General features: G+C 42.4%; 1 non-coding gene across 1 annotated transcript; it reads left to right on the forward strand.

The window, feature by feature from the left end:
• The first annotated feature begins 578 nt into the window (after window positions 1-578).
• Window positions 579-685, forward strand: LOC128580062 (U6 spliceosomal RNA). The gene has a single exon (XR_008378421.1). It is a non-coding gene; the product is annotated as a U6 spliceosomal RNA (small nuclear RNA).
• The last annotated feature ends 14,400 nt before the right edge of the window (window positions 686-15,085 follow it).

The following is a 15,085-nucleotide window of genomic DNA, read 5'->3' on the forward strand; positions in this document are numbered from 1 at the left end:
GTTAAACCCATTGACTAAAAAGAATAAATCTGAACAGAAGGAATTGTTAAAATGGCCACTATCCTCAAAGACAGAAAGTGAATACTGTGTGCAGTAGAAAGAATCAGGGAGGCCTGATGCAATGCCTCACACCTGTAATCCAAGCACTTTGGGAGGCTAAGGCAGGAGATCCCTAGAGTTTGAGACCAGCTTGGGCACATAGGGAGAACACATCTCTACAAAAAATGAGGAAAATTAGCTGGATTTTGTGTCAAGCACCTGTTATCCCATCTATTTGGGGGGCTGGGGCAAGAGGATCCCTTGAACCCTGAAGTTCAAGGTCCCAGTGAGCTGTGATAATACCACTATATTTGGCCTAGGTGATGGTGTTAAGACCTCATTGCTATTAAAAAAAAATCAGTATAAACACTTCATTTTTGGTATAATATACTCAGTAGATTGCTGAAAGAACAGAATTGATGCTATTGATTTGAATTAGTAAACAGGAAAATTAGACTCAAGGATTTCTCAGAAGTGTATCACTTGTAGGCAGAGAGATAGAAAATGTGACAGAAAAGTGAAGATAAACTTGTATCTTTGTGCTCACTTAAGCAGCACATATACTGAAATGGAAACAGTACAGAGAAGATTAGTATGGTCCCTGAGCAATGGTGACATACAAATGTGTGAAGCATTCCGTATTTTTTATTTCAAATTTGCAAGGGGAGTTGTTTTTTAAATGTTTGCATCAAAAAATAATAAGTATATGAGGTGATGGATGTGTTAATGAATTTGACTTAATCATTCCACATTGTGTATATATATCAAAACATCACATTGTACCCAACACATACACAATATTTACCAATTAAAAACTAAATAAAAATTAAAAACAGATTAAACACAAATGAACATATGTCTTCTATGATCTGGGGACTGGGATTTAATTTCTAATTTGGGGTGGCACCTGTAGCTCAGTGGGTAGGGCACCGGCCACATACATCCAGGGCGGAGGGTTGGAATCTGGCCCAGGCCAGCCAAAACAACAATAACAACTATGGCCAAAAAAATACCACGCATTGTGGCAGGTCCCTGTAGTGCCAGCTACTTGGGAGTTTGAGGGACGAGATCGTTCAAGCCCAAGAGTTTGAGGTTGTTGTGAGCTGTGATGCCACGACACTCTACCAAGGGCAACATAGTGAGATTCTGTCTCAAAAAATAATAATTATATTTTCTAATTTGGAGGCTGTACTGTCTAAGCCCTCTTAAAGCCAGGACTTCTGAAAGGCAATATTCCTGGAGGTGATGAAAAAAAACCTCTCCCAGAAAGAATGTGGGGGAAATTTCTGGTTTTGCCTTTGACTCCAGTATGGACTTTGGACAAAAGCAAACAAACCCTTTTCCCACTGAATTCTGAACCATAAAGTAGGAATGTTCTGCTTTATATTCAGTATGTGGTCCCAGATCCACAGGGTGAATACTTTAAGTAGTCTTTAGATGGGGGGAACCTGGCAGAATAGGTACAGCTAGTACTCTAAAGACTGATGCTTTTCAAATTCACTCATCTTTGTTCCCACACCCACTTCTTGGAAATATGCTTATGATAAAAATAAAAAGAAAATGCACAAGGAAACAGACCACCCTGGAAGAGAATCAGTGGAAATAAAGTACCAAACTACCAAATGAGATCACAATAAATGCAGATACTGAAGCCATATATAGACTTTAAAGTTTATTTTGTTATATTTAAAGCAATCATAGCATAGAAAAAATAAGAGGCTTATTCTTTATCAAAATAATCAGAATAGAAAAAGAACATCTAGAAATGAAAACTGGATCACTGAAAGAATTCAGATTTTGAAACAGCAGATTAGACACAGGTGAAAAGACCCTCAGCAAATTAGAAGACTTCTGAAATAAATAGCTATCATGAACCTCAGAGAGACAAAGAGATGGAAACTGAGAGGGACAGCAGGATGAAGGGAGTGACAAGATCCATGTGTCTGATCTGAGTTCTGAAAGGAAGAATAAGGGTAAGAGAATACTTGAAATTTATGGAAATGTCCAAAATTGAAAAAAGTCTGGAATCTTTAGATTCAGGAAGGAGAACGCTCAGTAGCAAAAAGAGAGATCCCCAGTAGCAAAAAGAGAGATAAATCTGCACCCACAGCAACAGTTGGAACTGTACAACACTACTATCAAAGAGTGCATGTTGAAAGCAGCCTGAGATAAAAGTAACAACAATGGAATGCAGAGACTGGTGAACTCTCAAAGTTCTGAGGGATTTATTCACAACTTAGCAGCCAGGCATTATGGAGGGCACCTGTAGTCCCAGATACCTGGAAGACTGAGGCAGGAAGATCACTTGAGCTTAGGAGTTTGAGATTGTTGCTGTACGTTAGGCTGAAGCCACTGCACTCTAGCCTGAGCAACAGTGTGTCTACAAAAAACAAAACAAAACAAAAAAAATTAACAACCAGTAATTGTACTCTCATTTTCCCAGAATGATGTCATTCACAGAAAAATAAAATCTTTAAGAGTGTTTAATAACCAACAAACCTTCTTTTAAGAAATACTAATAGATTTATTGAGAAAGGAAAAGGAGAGGGTTGTTAGTCAGAATCTAGCAGCTGGTAAGCCAATGACACTTCTAAAAATCTACTCATGTCTTTGAAACAATAATAAAGCCATGAGTATAACAACATCTTGGTGTAGTTGATGGAATCAAAGTAAAGAAGACAAGATCTAAGTGAATCATACATATGAAAAGGGGGTGATCAGAGTTAAAGCATTCTTTAATCCTTGCAGTATTTGGTGGAGGGAATTATAATTTGTTTAATTTTAGGCTTTGTTAGAGATGAGGGTTTTTGCCCTTGCTCAGGCCGGTCTTGAACCTGGGAGCTCAGCCAATCCACCTGCCTTGGTGCAAGGATTCAGTGCAGTCCCAGAGTGCTAGGATTACAGTTGTGAGCCACCACATCTTGCCAAGACTTTAAGAAGTCCAAAGTGGCCTATAGCCAGCCACATGCACCGAGGGTGGCAGGTTTGAACCCGGTTCAGGCCAGCTAAACAACAGTGAGAACTGCAACAACAACAACAACAAATAGCCAAGTATTGTGGTGGGCACCTGTAGTTCTAGTACTTGGGAGGCTGAGGCAAGACAATCACTTAAGCCCAAGAGTTGGAGGTTGCTGTGAGCTGTGACGTCACAGCACTCTACTGAGGTTGACATAGGGAGACTCTTGTCTCAAAAAAAAAAAAAAAAGAAGTCCAAAGTGTAGCACAGGGCCCACAATAGGCTCAACTCAGGCTCAGCCCAGGGCCTAGGACATACTCAGCTCAGGCTCAGCACAGGGCCCAGCACTGGCTCAGAACAGGCTCAGCTCAGGCTTAGTACAAGCTCAGCACAAAGTCAGCTCAGGCTCAGCAGAAAAGCCCAGGACAGGCTCAATCCAGGATCAGCACGGGGCCCAGCTCAGGCTCAACCAAAACTCAACTCAGGGTTAACCTGGCCTAGTTTCCCCCAGGAGCTTGTTAACATTTTGCAAGCAATTCTCCCTATTTTCCCTCTTAGAGAAAAGAAGGTATCAGCCTTGTCTTGGCTGCAGCCCTCAAAAGGAGGAAGGCATAGACCAGGAGGGGAGTGCTTCTATCGTGAAGGCCAAGGCCAGTGGGGCAAGCAGGGCCACTTTCTGCTCCAGCCTTTAGCAGTCAGGGAGGGGTCTTTAGATAGAGTTACCTGTTCCCCACCTTGAGAGGCACAGGGGCTGATCTCTGCCTTTAACCCAGGGTAGCAACATCACTCCTAAAACTTCCTGGCCTACACTGGAGGTGACAGGCTGCTTGGTTCCCATATTCCTAGAGCCTAAGAGGAATTTCTCCCCTAAGCAGCCTCTGTGAACCCATCCTACACTTTGCAGTGAAAGGTAAAGACAACAAGGAAAAATCAGGACTTGTGGAGATATGGAATGCTTGACTATAGGGACATGGGCTATTCTGGTTATTACACAGTGCTGGAGGAAGGGACGCCACAGCAAACCTCTGAGTAGCCGAGGACACTTGAGCCTGTTTTGGAAAGGCTCCACATGGCCCTGGGTGTAATCATAATTACAGAAAGGTTATGAAGTACATCAGTCTGCATTTGGATGTGTTGTATTATCCCAATGGTGTGTACAAGACAGAAAGCATAGCTGTGTTTATCAAAAATATTTCCCCTATGGGAATTTTTATTTTTATTTTTATTTTTTTTATTTTTTATTTATTTATTTTTATTAAATCATAGCTGTGTACATTGATATAATCATGGGGCATCATTCACTAGCTTCACAGACCGTTTACCAAGTTTCACATATACCCTTGTAAGATGCACCGCTGGTGTAATAACATCAATCCTCTTCCCTCTACCCACCTCCCCTCTCCGTCCCCTCCCTTTCCCCCTTCCCCCTATTCTTAAGTTGTAACTGGGTTATAGCTTTCATGTGAAAACCCTAAATTAGTTTCATAGTAGGACTGAGTACATTGGGTACTTTTTCTTCCATTCTTGAGATATTTTACTAAGAAGAATAAGTTCCAGCTCCATCCATGTAAACATGAAAGAGGTAAAGTCTCCATCTTTCTTTAAGGCTGCATAATATTCCATGGGGTATATATACCACAATTTATTAATCCATTCGTGGATCGATGGGCACTTGGGCTTCTTCCATGACTTAGCAATTCTGAATTGGGCTGCAATAAACATTCTGGTACAAATATCTTTGTTATGATGTGATTTTTGGTCTTCTGGGTATACGTCCAGTAGAGGGATTACAGGATTGAATGGCACATCTATTTTTAGATCTCTAAGTGTTCTCCATATCTCTTTCCAAAAGGAATGTATTAATTTGCATTCCCACCAGCAGTGCAAAAGTGTTCCCTTTTTTCCACATTCGCGCCAACATCTCTGGTCTTGGGATTTTGTGATATAGGCTAGTCTCACTGGAGTTAGATGGTATCTCAAAGTAGTTTTGTTTGCATTTCTCTGATGATTAAAGATGATGAGCATTTTTTCATATGTCTGAAGGCCGCACGCCTGTTTTCTTCAGAGAAGTTTCTCTTCAAATCCCTTGCCCAGCCTGCCATGGGATCCCTTGTTCTATTCTTGCTAATGTGTTTGAGTTCTCTGTGGATTCTGGTTATTAAACCTTTGTTGGAGACATAACCTGCACATATCTTCTCCCATTCTGAGGGCTGTTTGCTTGCTTTACTTACTGTGTTCTTGGCTGTGCAGAAGCTTTTTAGTTTGATCAAGTCCCAGTAGTGTATTTTTGAAGCTGCTTCAATTGCCCCGGGGGGTTCTCCTCCTAAAATACTCGCCCAGACTGATTTCTTCAAGGGTTTTCCCTGCACTCTTCCTCTAGTATTTTTATAGTTTCATGTCTTAAGTTTAAATCTTTGATCCAGTGAGAGTCTATATTAGTTAATGGTGAAAGGTGTGGGTCAACTTTCAGTCTTCTACAGGTTGTCAGCCAGTTCACCCAACACCATTTGTTAAATAGGGAATCTTTTCCCCACTGAATGTTTTTAATTGGCTTGTCAAAGATTAAATAACGGTAAGTAGCTGGATTCATCTCTTGGTTCTCTATTCTGTTCCAGACATCTACTTCTCTGTTTTTGTGCCAATACCATGCTGTTTTGATCAGTATTGATTTGTAGTATAGTCTGAGGTCTGGTAGCGTAATTCCTCCTGCTTTATTTTTATTTCTGAGTAATGTCTTGGCTATTCGAGGTTTTTCTGATTCCATGTAAAATGAAGTATTATTTTTTCAAGATCTTTAAAGTATGACAGTGGAACTTTAATAGGGATTGCATTGAAATTTTATATGGCTTTGGGTAGTATGGACATTTTAACAATGTTGATTCTTCCCAGCCATGAGCATGGTATGTTTTTCCATTTGTAATATTTTCAGCTATTTCTTTTCTTAGAGTTTCATAGTTCTCTTTATAGAGATCTTTCACATCCTTTGTTAGATAAATTCCCAAATATTTCATCTTCTTTGGCACTACTATGAATGGGATAGAGTCCTTAACTGTTTTTTCAACTTGACTATTGTTGGTATATATAAAGGATACCGATGTATGAATGTTGATTTTGTAACCTGAGACGCTGCTGTATTCCTTGATCATTTCTAAGAGTTTTGTTGTCGAGTCTCTAGTGTTTTCCAGATATACTATCATATCATCTGTGAAGAGCGAAAGTTGATCTCTTCTGACCCTATATGGATACCCTTGATCACCTTTTCTTCCCTAATTGTGGTGGCTAAAACTTCCATTACAATGTTAAAAAGCAATGGAGACAATGGGCAGCCTTGTCTGGTTCCTGATCTGAACGGAAATGATTCCAATTTAACTCCATTCAATATGATATTGGCTGTGGGTTTGCAATAGATGATCTCTATCAGTTTAAGAAATGTCCCTTCTATACCGATTTTCTTAATTGTTCTGATCATGAAGGGATGCTGGATATTATCAAAAGCTTTTTCTGCATCGATTGAGAGAATCATATGGTCTTTGTTTTCTAATTTGTTTATGTGCTGAATTACATTTATAGATTTATGTATGTTGAACCAGCCTTGAGATCCTGGGATAAAACTGACTTGGTCATGATGTGTAATTTGTTTGATGTGTTGCTGGATTCTGTTTGTTAGGATCTTATTGAATATTTTTGCATCCATATTCATTAGTGATATTGGTCTATAATTTTCTTTTCTTGTTGGGTCTTTTCCTGGTTTGGGGATCAGGGTGATGTTTGCTTCATAGAACGTGTCTTCCTTCTTTTTCTACCATTTGGAACATGTTGAGTAATATAGGTACTAATTCCTCTTTAAAAGTTTCGTAGAATTCTGACATGAAACCATCTGGTCCTGGGCTTTTCTTTTTAGGGAGGTTTTGTATGGTTGATGCTATTTCTTGACTTGATATGGGCCTGTTCAACATTTCCACTTGATTCTGGCTAAGCCTTGGAAGGTGATGTGCTTCCAAGTATCAGTCAATTTCTTTCAGATTTTCATATTTCTGAGAATACAGTTTCTTGTAATATTCATTAAGGATTTTTTGGATTTCTGAGGAGCCTGTTGTTATTTCATCTTTGTTGTTTCTGATTGATGAGATTAGAGATTTTACTCTTTTTTTCCTGATTAGGTTGGCCAAAGGTTTATCTATTTTATTGACCTTTTCGAAAAAACAGCTTTTTGATTTATTGATCTGTTGTATTATTCCTTTGTTTTCAATTTCATTTAATTCTGCTCTAATTTTGGTTATTTCTTTTCTTCTACTGGGTTTGGGGTTGGAATGTTCTTCCTTTTCCAGTTGCTTGAGATGTCCCATTAAGTTGTTAACTTCTCCTCTTTCCATTCTCTTGAGGAAGGCTTGCAGTGCTATAAATTTCCCTCTTAGGACTGCCTTTGCGGTGTCCCAGAGGTTCTGATAGTTCGTGTCTTCATTGTTGTTTTGTTCCAAAAAATTGGTGATTTCTTTCTTAATCTCATCTCTGACCCTGCTATCATTCAGCTTAAGGTTATTTAACTTCCATGTTTTTGTATGAGTATGCAGATTCCTGTTGTTACTGAGCTCAAGTTTTATTCCATGGTGGTCCAAGAAGATGCATGGAATAATTTCTATTCCTTTAAATTTACTGAGGTTAGACTTGTGACCTAAGATGTGATCGATTTTGGAGTAAGTTCCATGGGCTGATGAGAAGTATGTGTATTCAGTTTTGTTGGGATGAAATGTTCTGTAGATGTCTGCTAAATCCAAATGTTGGATGGTTAGGTTTAAATCTAAGATTTCTTTGCTCAGCTTCTTGTTGGAGGATCCATCCAACACTGCCAAAGGATTGTTGAAATCTCTGACTATTGTGGAGCTTGAGGAAATGAAGTTGTTCATGTCTGTTAGAGTTTCTCTTATAAATTGAGGTGCATTCTGGTTGGGTGCATAGATATTAATAATTGAGATTTCATCATAGTGAGTATTACCCTTAACAAATATGAAGTGACCATTCTTGTCCTTCCTTACTTTTGTTGGTTTAAAGCCTATTGTATCTGCAAATAAAATTGCAACACCTGCTTTTTTCTGATTACCATTTGCCTGAAATATGGATGACCATCTTTTCACCCTGAGTCTATACTTGTCTTTTAAGTTAAGATGTGACTCTTGTATGCAATAAATATCTGGCCTGAGTTTTTGTATCCGCTAACCTATGCCTCTTTAGAGGACAGTTTAAGCCGTTCACAATAATGGAGAATATTGATAAGTCTGGTGGAATTATGGGTATCGAGTTTTTCAGAAGTCCAGTGGGCATTTTTAATTCTTTCACCAGTGTGGAAATTGCAGTTTGATACGATGTTTCTGAGTGAGTTTACTTTTGTGGTATAGGATTGGGTTGGTCATTATGGAGGATAGGTCTGAGAATATCCTGAAGAGCTGGTTTGGTTATGGCAAATTTCTTCAACATATGAATGTCATTAAAGTATTTAATTTCTCCATCATAAATGAAACTCAGTTTAGCTGGGTACAAGATCCGGGGTTGAAAGTTATTTTGCTTTAGGAGATTAAAAGTCAGTGACCACCCTCTTCTGGCTTGAAAAGTTTCAGCAGAGAGATCTGCAGTCATTCTAATATTCTTCCCTTTGAAGGTAATGGTTTTCTTTCTCCTGGCAGCTTTGAGGATTTTCTCCTTCATATTAACTTTAGTGAAGTTAATTATGATATGCCTTGGGGATGTCTTATTGGGGTTGAGTCGTGCTGGGGTTCTGAAGCTGTCCGCTATCTGAATTTCAGAATCTCTTGGCATGTCTGGAAAATTCTCTTTCATAATTTCATGCACAAGGGCCTCTGTGCCCAGCGAGGCCACTTCATCTGTTTCTGGAACTCCAATGATTCGGATATTCTGCTTCTTTGAATTATCCCAGAGCTCTCAGAGAGAATGATCCGTTTTTGTCTCCATTTCTCTTTCTCTTTGAGAGTTTGGGAGCATTCAAAGGCTTTATCTTCAATGTCAGAAATCCTTTCTTCTGCTTGCTCCATTCTGTTGCTGAGGGATTCTACTGTATTTTTCATATCTTTGAGGGCTGCAAATGCTTGCTTCAGTGTGTCTAAGTCTTTGGTGGTTTTGTCTTTAAATTTGTTAAATTCTTGAGACAACTTTTGAATTTCTCCTCGAATTCCTATTTCCACATTGTTAATCTTGTCTGCAATCCAAATTCTGAATTCGATTTCTGACATCTCAGCCTGGTGTTTATGAATAGGATCTTCAATTACATCTGCCACATCTTTCCTTGGGGTGGTTGATCTATTCTGGCTATTCATGTTACCAGAGTTTTTCTGCTGATTCTGCCCCATCGTTGTTTTACTTCCTTTGATTTTTTTTCCCTGTGGCTTTATTGAGGGCCTGTACAATGTTGTGGCCTGAGAAACTGGGGCCCTGTCTGGTGTGGTGAGGCTAAGTGGTTCTGCCTTGTTTTCAGCTGGTTTCTGTTCCACCCTAGTGAAACAGATACTTTGGATTGAAGTCTCAGCTGTGGAGAAATATCAGCAATTGAGTCACCCCACCCCCCACCGGCAAACAATTAGAAAAGAAAAATCAAACCTTCTTACCACCGTGCGCCTAGGGCACCACCTGATTTGTCCTCAGGCGATTGGTTCAGTTCAAAAAGTCCAAATCAGTTGTCTCAGTCTACACCTGTCTCGGGTGAGAGAGTTTAAGAGGTCTCTGGGAACTGGATCACAGGGGTCTGGTGACTACTCTGGTGTGGCTTGCTCCAGTGCTGTGTGGAGTCAGGAGGAGCCACCCAGCCAACAGATCAGTCTGGGAAGGTTGATGCCTCCTTCCCCACCTTGCACCACTGTCACATCCAGTCACTGATAGCCCTGCAGTTGGCTGACCCAGTTGCCTGTAGTGAATCGGTACTCCAGGAGTTTGCACCTGCCTGAATCACAAGGACGTCTGCCAAGCTGCTGCACTCTGCCGCTCTCTAGCAGGAGGAGGTGAGGCCTGACAACCTCGGGCGCTTGATGAAGGTTGTGGGGTTTTCACTCAGGTCCAGTCTCGCCCCTGATTAATGTTACTGACAGAACAGAATAGAACAACTCTGCTGTTCCCCTGCAGAAGAGAAGCTGAATTGAGTTCCAAATCAGCTTGTCTTTGCTCTTGTATTGTCTATAGGCTGACAATCGCCTGAGGGCCAGGTGTGTCTTAGGTTTAGTAAAGTGGACCTCTTGGTCAGCCCTGCCCTGGGAGTTTCCCTGGTTTGCAAGTTGGAGTTTCCTCAGGCAAATCGTATACTCAGAGTCTCTGGTTGCCCAGGGAGACAGTGGGTGTGGCTTCAGAATATTCGGTAGTGAGCCATATTGCTAGCAAAAGAGGGCTGCTATTTTATGGTTCAGGCAACCGCTGCTCCGGTGTAGCTCCCTTCTGGCCAACCATCCTCTCTCTGCTCCCGTACCCCAGAGTCTTCACCAACCGGCTACAGCCCAGCACTGTCTACACCCCTCGAGCAATCGCCCAAGTGTCTAGACCCCCGGGGGACAGGCCCCCAGACCCTGGAATGAGAGCATAAGGGAGAGCAGGGAGCGTTGGGAGCACTGGGAGCCTGGGGTTGCATGCAGAGAACACACACAGCTTTACACAGTTTTATGCCTGGCCATATTGTCACCAAAGACAGCTGTCGCACTGTTCCTCAGGGAACTGCCACTCTGGTGCAGTCCCCTCTCCGCCGACCGGGACTGGCCTCTAGACCTCAGTGTGAGTGAAGGGGAGCACTGGGAGCTCAGAATTCCTGGTAGAGACTATATACAGTTTATACAGTTTTATGCTTGGCAGGAGGATGCTGTGGCATCCTAGTAGGAGAGGTAGGTCCAGTTTTTAGAGGGTCTCTCCCGTGAAGTGTAGTGGGAGGACCTTTGAACTCTGCCCGTTTGTTTGTGGGGCACTCTGAGCCGTTCTTATGGGGGAGGGGACTCCCATCCACTTGGTGATGGATTTTGTACCTTTGTTTGTATCCTCGTGGTCGCAGCTCGCCTCAGTGGGGTTGACATGCGTTCTCCAACCTTGTTTCTTAGTGCAGCTCAAATCCACCAGGTTACTTGCTGAATTTTTGTCCTTTAACTCTCCCACTGGATGGGAGCCTCTGTGGAAAGCTGGCTTCAGTCAGCCATCTTGTCTCCTCCTTCCCGGGAATTTTTATAAAGTAAAAGTACATGAAACTGACAATAATATTGTAGTGTATAAAGAAGAATCACTCTTGGGGTTAACAATATATATACAATAACTACTTTTTTTTTGGTTCCTTATTTAGAAAAGATCTTTATCCTTTTGAGTTTTAAGTTATCATATAATTGACACTCTCCACATTGTGTTCAGAGTGCCTGATATATCAAAATCAGCATGAGAAATGTTTTAAGTGAAAATCTGTTTCAGAGTCCCATTTTTAATAGATCCTGAATGCCCGTCAGAGAGCTGTTTATCTTCAGATTTAAAAATCGCATTATTAGCAGAATGTCTTGGTGTGAAAAATACTAAAAACCAAAAGAGATATGTTTTTGTTGTTTTCTCTGTTATATCATTTTTTTGGCATCAATTCTTCTTGGTATATGTCAAATGGTAAGATGTTTATCAGATTTGCAATAGGTGACTCTTATTCAAAATAAAATAGAGGAGGTCATAAAGTCTAGGCCTGCTGATAATATTGTTATTGAACCCTCCTGATTATTTCTTCTGGGATAAAGGTACAGGTTTATGCCATGAAAATCAGACACACAGATCATGTGAGGCAACATATGAAAAATACAGTGACTGGTGAAAATATTAACTGTTCCCAGAGACCTCAAGCTCAGCTTGACATGAAGAATGATGGGAGTCTGCCCTCACACTGGCTCTCAAGGTGGCTTCCCAAACAGGGTGTTTTCCTTCTCAGCCTCCACTGGCTTATTGGTCTTCCTGGACCCTGAAAATTGGGACCCTATGCGAAGGGCCAGCACTGATGGTACAGTGGAGGGAGGTCTCCTGAGGCCATGAAGACATTTTTCCCATGGCTTATTCCTGGCCATTGCTGGACTTGGACTTGGCTCTGGCTGCCTTTCTTAACTCCCAGGACCATCTCACTGTGCCAGGTTCTGCCTATGAGGGGTCGAGAAGGCCACCTGCCCCCCTGCCTAGTGGAAAGGGTCTCTGAGTACCCAGGGTTTTCAACATGCTGGGTCCCTCTCAGGTCTGTCTGGATGTCCTCACGTGCAGGTGGACAGGAAGAGGACCAGTCAGGGTGAGAACTGGCTTTTCTGTTACCACTTTCTCTCCTGGACTTTGCAAAGGATCTTCTCCCAGGGAATGTGCAAGCCTGTCTGTGGAGTTGTCCTTAACACCACTGGTGGGCTGAGAGGGTTGTGCCTTTTTCAAGATAAAGTGATTTTTTTGTTTTGAGTATCTTGAGGGGCAGGCCCCACCTGTGCCTCATCCATAACTTTTTAACATGTGCCTCCAGATTTACTGACTGCCAGGATCAGGGAGGAGTTTCTGTAAGTTATCCCGGCCAGATTCCTGACCCTTTGAGGATGCTAGATTTCCAGTTTACTTTTGAGTTTGACCTTTAAGGAGGTGTCAAGACTTGGTCAGTAGCAACACTCACAGGGATAGTACCTGCCTTAATCTGCTGCGTCTTCCCGCTGAAGTGTACATTCAGAATGTGAGAATGTCTTCTAGATGCTCCTTGTCTGGGCTCCTAGGTAAATCAATTTTTGTGTCCATTTTTGACTCTTCCTCAGAGCTGGCCCCTGGAACTGCCACTAGGGAGCTCTCTGAATTGCAGGATAGATCTTTTTGGATATTCCCCAGATCGAGGCAGGGTCTTTCCATATCTGAAATATTTCTGGGCCCTTAGAACCCATTTCCTGTATGTCCTGCTGCTTTTGCATGCAAATGTAGATGGCCAGGAGGACTCTTTTTTCTCCTTTGCCTGCCCTGCCCCTGGAAATGTGCCCTGAGGCTGCCCAGACAGATGGTTCCTGGGGAGCAGTGCCCACTGGTGTGTGATGCTTGTTGGTAGATGTTGCTCCACTTGCTCCTGGAGCTCAGAGTTGATAGTATCTCCTGGGTTGCTGGAGACTGATTTGTGAGTCTGGGAGGCTCGCTGTTGGGAGGGAGCTAGCTAGAGACTTCCTGAGATTTTTTGATTGCAGTGGGTATGGCCCTCCTGCTTTCTTATTGCTTCTTCAGAAGATGACATTCTAGTTGTTGAATAGCAGTTGGCTTAGGAAATTGGGCCTTTGTATGGAGTGCTGGGAAAGAAACTCCATAGAAACTAGCTTGAGGTGAATAGAATGGAGGGGTTGAGAGAGAGGGTGGGAGATAGGTCTGGGTATAGGTGCCAGCCAGAGGTAGGGGCTGGGTGGGCTTGGGATGGGAGAACTGCTGAGGACCTGGCAGTTCCTGTGGTTTGCCATGTTCCAGAAGTGGTGTGGGGTTATGGTGTCTTAATCCCCACTTGGTGACTTGAACATATTGCCCAGAGAACCCCAGGGGTAGCCTGGGCTCATTTGTTTCAGAAAGGACAGCTCCTTTTATTTCTCCTTCTACAGCTTTGGTTTTCTCCTCTTTTTTTTTTTGAACATCATCACATTCAGCTTTATTACATGAACAGGAAATTGAAAGCAACATTTTCATCACACTTTCTCAGTAATCAATGCCATGGAATTTTTTTTTTTTTTTTTTTATTGTTGGGAGATTCATTGAGGGTATAATAAGCCAGGTTACACTGATTGCAATTGTTAGGTAAAGTCCCTCTTGCAATCATGTCTTGCCCCCATAAAGTGTGACACACACCAAGGCCCCACCCCCCTCCCTCCTTCCCTCTTTCTGTTCCCCCCCATAACCATAATTGTCATTAATTGTCCTCATATCAAAATTGAGTACATAGGATTCATTCTTCTCCATTCTTGTGATACTTTACTAAGAATAATGTCTTCCACGTCCATCCAGGTTAATATGAAGGATGTAAAGTCTCCATTTTTTTTAATGGCTGAATAGTATTCCATGGTATACATATACCACAGCTTGTTAATCCATTCCTGGGTTGGTGGGCATTTAGGCTGTTTCCACATTTTGGCGATTGTAAATTGAGCTGCAATAAACAGTCTAGTACAAGTGTCCTTATGATAAAAGGATTTTTTTCCTTCTGGGTAGATGCCCAGTAATGGGATTGCAGGATCAAATGGGAGGTCTAGCTTGAGTGCTTTGAGGTTTCTCCATACTTCCTTCCAGAAAGGTTGTACTAGTTTGCAGTCCCACCAGCAGTGTAAAAGTGTTCCCTTCTCTCCACATCCATGCCAGCATCTGCAGTTTTGAGATTTTGGGTTCTGGATAGCAAGGTTCATGAATAAGGGGCTACCAGTTTCCATGTGCCTATGTGTGATCTCTCCCCAGAATGAAGCCTATGGTGTATGGTTGGAAAGATGCTCTTGCTGGGATGTGTCCTAGGGCAAGGTGGAGAGGCTCCAGGCTCTGGAGGCTCTGGAAGCCACCTTCCACCAGGAGAGGGCTAAGACTGGATCACTGGAGTGACCAAGGCCCCAGATGGTTGAGATGAGCACCCAAAAGTTGTTTTTGTGTGAAGAAAAGTTCTGTGGGACAGTGCCCAGGGGGCATGCTATTGAGTCACCCTGAGGATGAGCTCAGCTGGAATCAGGAGGTGGCAGAGAACAGGCCATAGGAGCAGGGAGAAGTCCCTGTGACTGGAGTGAAGTGAGTTCTAGAAGAAGCAGAGGATCTGGCAGGTAGAAGGCATTTAGGGATGAGTGTGTTCCAGCACAAATTGGGGAGGTCGATGGGCCTGGTGACAGGGTGGAAGTCATAGGCAGAAGGTGCTCCATCATGAAGCTGGGGAAGTCAGTGGGGATGAGGTGGTGGAAGAAGTATCTTCCACACACTCCCTATGAGGTCAGTGGGCTCTGGCAAGTGCTAGTTTGTATATCTCCCCTGGGGGGTTGGACACAGGAGGTTCCCCAGGTGTCTGCAGGAGACAGGAGGCACAGGCTGCAGCAGGGGCAGAACAGGGGTGGGCACAGACCCTCCTCTGTCCCC

This window comes from Nycticebus coucang, chromosome 2 (assembly GCF_027406575.1).
Source record: "Nycticebus coucang isolate mNycCou1 chromosome 2, mNycCou1.pri, whole genome shotgun sequence".
Taxonomy (NCBI): Eukaryota; Metazoa; Chordata; class Mammalia; order Primates; family Lorisidae; genus Nycticebus; species Nycticebus coucang.